Source organism: Gossypium hirsutum, chromosome A03, assembly GCF_007990345.1.
Source record: "Gossypium hirsutum isolate 1008001.06 chromosome A03, Gossypium_hirsutum_v2.1, whole genome shotgun sequence".
NCBI classification, from domain to species: Eukaryota; Viridiplantae; Streptophyta; class Magnoliopsida; order Malvales; family Malvaceae; genus Gossypium; species Gossypium hirsutum.
In genome coordinates this window covers 53,314,867-53,319,579 of record NC_053426.1, presented here as the reverse complement: position 1 = coordinate 53,319,579, position 4,713 = coordinate 53,314,867, and positions in this window count along the sequence as shown.

The following is a 4,713-nucleotide window of genomic DNA, read 5'->3' as shown; positions in this document are numbered from 1 at the left end:
GTTTGCCTTTATCTCCGAAAAAGAAAGATGCAATTTGGGTTGTGGTTAACCGATTGACGAAATCAGCTCATTTTTATTCTAGTGCTATCCAATTACTTGCTTGATAGTTAGTTGAGTTATACATTTCTGATATTGTGAGATTACATGTGTGCCATTGTCTATTGTGTCAGATAGAATTCCGAGATTCACTTCGCGATTTTGGAAGAAACTACAAAAGGCTTTAGGTACAAAATTTCATTTTAGTACCTCTTTTCACCCACAAACGGATGGTCAATCCGAGCGGATTATTTAGATTCTCAACGATATATTGAGATGTTGCATTCTTGAGTTTGAAGGTATGTAGGAACAGTATTTTCCATTGATTCAATTCGCATACAATAATAGGTTTCAATCGAGCATTAAAATATCACCGCATGAAGCTTTATATGGTAGAAAATGACGTACACCTTTGTATTGGACAGAACTCAGTGAGAATAAGATTCATAGGGTCGATTTGATAAAAGAAACTAAACAGAAGGTAAAAGTGATTCGTGTAAGCTTGAAAGTGGCATCTGGTCGACAGAAATCGTACCCAGATTTGAAAATAAAAGACATTGAATTCGAGATCAGTGATAAAGTATTTTTGAAAGTATCTCCGTGGAAGAAAGTACTCCAATTTGGCAGAAAAGGCAAATTGAGTCTGAGGTTCATCGGGCTATATGAAATTATCGAGTGTATCGGGTCAATTACTTATAGATTATTATTGCCACCAGAGTTAGAAAAGATTCATAATGTGTTTCACGTATCGATGGCTAGACGGTATAAATCTAATCCATCAGATTTGATTTCTCCATCTGAGATTGAGATTCAGTCTGATATGACCTACGATGAAGAACCGATCCGTATTTTAACACGCGAGGTTAAAGAATTGTGAAATAAGAAAATTCCGTTAGTAAAAGTAATGTGGCATCAACATGGTGTTGAAGAGGCTACGTGGGAGCCCAAATATGCTATGAGACAACAATATTCGAATCTATTCAACGATAAGATTTTCGGGGACGAAAATCCCTAAGGGGGAGAGTTGTAACAGCCCGGTTTAGACCCTAGTTGAAATAGTGGTTCTGGGACCACAAATTCGAGTCAAAAATATTTTAATAAGATTTTTTGTGTTTACAGTATGTGGTTAAGAATGTGTGAAAGTTTTGTATGGAAATTTTATCATTTGTCTGCTTAATTTGCGAAAAAGACCTAATCGCGTAAAATGCATAAGTGACTAGTTATTTGTTAAAGTGCTAAATTGTTATGTTTCATTAAATGTGGGGTCCTTATATTGTTATAAAACTATTAGCTTAATGGATGGATAAATATGTCCTTAGTTGGTGGATTTTTAATGTATGTTCATTAAGGGTAAATTTGGAATTTGATTATATAAGCTAATTAATTAAAACAAAACACAAATTTTTGTTCATACTTTCTCACTATTGCCAAAAATCAAAAGAAAGAAAGCCAAGGTTGTGGTTTTAGGGTTTCGACACTTTGATTGGTGATTAAGGTATGGATTTTGTTTAGTTTTTAATAATTTCTACGTTTTTGTGATTATTGCTTAGTGTTCTATTAAGCCCATGTCTCAATTTCTGAATTTGATTATGACTTTAAGATATTCCATTGATGAAACTATGATTTTTATGAAGTTTGACGATAGTATATGGAAGCTTGATGTTTGGTTAACAAGTTTTGTCTTTGAATTTTTTATGAATTTGAGTAATTTGGGCTAAATTATGAAAATAGGAAATTAAGGGACTAAAATGTGAAATAAATGAAATACATGGGCTTATATGAACACTATGAAAATTTGGCTAAGCATGGGTATATAGAAATTTTGCATATTTTATGATTTTTGTGATTAGGGACTAAAGTGTTAAAATGTAAAAATGTGAGGGCTAATTTGAAAAATGCCCTAAATGTGTGTTTATGGATTGACTTGAATGATTTTTTGAATAAAAGAGTTAAATTTGAATTTATATAGATCAAGAAAAAAAGAAAACAAAATTAGATCGGGGAAAGTCGAAATTGGTCGAGTAGTTAACTCCGTTCGTTCGAATCCGTACAAGGTAAGTCGATATACAAATAAATCTGTTTGAATCAATTTATTTATGCTTATATGCTATTGAAATGAAATGAATGGCTTGGAAGATCAGTATGTGAAATTGTGAAAGGATCGAAAGTGTTTTGATGCCCGAAAAGCCCCGTACGAACCATAGGAATAGTTAGGATACAATGTCATGACATAGGATCCGACATGTGTTATTGTAACACCCCGTACCCGAGACCGTTGCCGGAGTCGGACACGAGGGGTTCACAGACCAAATTCGCTTACTATCGCAGTCCATTTTAAAATTTTCCAGGCAGTTGGCTAACTGCGACACTGTCACCTTAAAAATCATATCTTGAGTTTCACAACTCGAAAATCAGTTTCGTAATTTTTCCCTGAAACTAGACTCATATGCCCATCTACATATTTTTTCTAGAATTTTTGGTCGGGCCAATTAGTACAGTTTATTAGTCAAAGTCTCCCATGTTACAGGGATCAACTACACTGACCTTTGCGCATTACGACTTGGATATCTCCCTGCACAGAGCTTCAATACTGATGCCGTTTGTTTCTATAGAAACTAGACTCAGAGAGGAATCTATACATATATGGCATGACTCCTAATTATCTCTGGTTAATTTATAATGAATTTCAAAAATCGGAACAGGGAATCCAGAAACCGTTCTGGCCCTGTCTCACGAGAACCTGAATATCTCTTAACATACTGTCCATATGATCGTTTCGTTACTTTCCAATGAAAATATATTCATCAAGGTTCGTTTACATAATTTATTAATTATTTAATTCCAATCCTACTATTTTTAGTGATTTTTCCAAATCTACATCACTGCTGCTGCCAGCATCTGCCTTTAAGGTAGACTTTACCTATTTCATAGTTTCCATGATTCAACTAGCCCTTTTAGCATAAATAGCACAAATTATGATAGTGATTAACCATTCCATACCAAATGATTATAACATTATGCTCAAACATATATAAGCCATTTTCGCATGGCTATATACATTAACCAAAATATTCTTCCGCCACTAGTCTATTTTATACATGCCATAAGATAATCCGAAACATAGCAGTACTAAACAGTGGATAGTGATAGTGTGACTAGTTGCTGACGATCCCCGAGCCTATAGCTTCGCAATGAGATCTATAAAATAGAGGAAACAGAGTAAACGGAGTAAGCATTACAATGCTTAGTAAGTTTTAAGCAGTGTCAACAGATAACAATCAAATTATAACATAGTTGTTCGTATTTTTATTTCACTCTTCCTTCGGGCATACCATCCCTTTACCGAATATGCAGATCTCATTATATACAATATGCAGATAAACTTTCACATAAAAGTGAGCTCATGTGACATAGATATATCGTATGATTTCACATCGCCTCTCACACTGATCCGATGTCACATAATCATAGGAATAGTCTCATAGATTGCTCTCGTATGCATCACATAACTACCTTATGATTTAGTGCAAATCAAGCTCACATATAAACTTGGAGTACATACCTGTTTAACCTTTCGCATTGAATATATTTATAAGCAATTCTTATTACGAAGTCTTACCCGGACATAATCTCCACACGAAGTTATCGGGTCTTACCCGGACAAAATTCCCACACGTAGTCATCGGGTCTTTAGAGCTCGAATATAGTACGAGCACAAAGCTTACGGACATTAATCAGTGATAATATTCTCGCATAAAGCCTGCGGGGTTTTAACCCGGATATAGTACTGACACAAATGCCCTTCGGGACTTATCACGTTTATGCACTTTCACATCCATCACGTTGGCCACTCGGCCCTGTCACATATATACACTTTCACATTCATCACATCGGCCATTAGGCCTTATCACATATATACACTTTCACATTCATCACATCGGCCATTAGGCCTTATTACATATATACACTTTCACATTCATCACATCGGCTATTAGGCCTTATCACACATATACACTTTCACATTCATCACATCGGCTATTAGGCCTTATCACACATATACACTTTCACATTCATCACATCGGCCATTAGGCCTTATCACATATATACACTTTCACATTCATCACATCGGCTATTAGGCCTTATCACATATATACACTTTCACATTCATCACATCGGCCATTAGGCCTTATCACACATATACACTTTCACATTCATCACATCGGCCATTAGGCCTTATCACATATATACACTGTCTTGGCTGAATCTACATCTATCATTTTCCAATATCACAATTTAGAATTCACGTATGGGTTTAATCAATAGCTTATGAGCAACTAGAACAAGTTTATCAAGGTTTACAACACAATCTCAAATTGTTTTTCCTGAGCAATAGTCACTAAATCATTTATAACTGGAGCTAAAAAACTCCAAATCACTTTCCATAAATTTTTCCTAGATATAGACTTGTATATCTTCCATTCATAAAATTTCCAGAATTTTAGGTTTGGCCAATCAATACCAGATTTTTCTTAAAGTTTCCCCTGTTTCACTGTTTGACTAATCTGACCACTCTTCACTATGAATCAGATTTCTCATTTTACAGAATTCAAAATGTGTTGTATTTGATTTCATTTGAAACTAGACTCATTAAGGAGTCTAATCATATAAATTTTATCT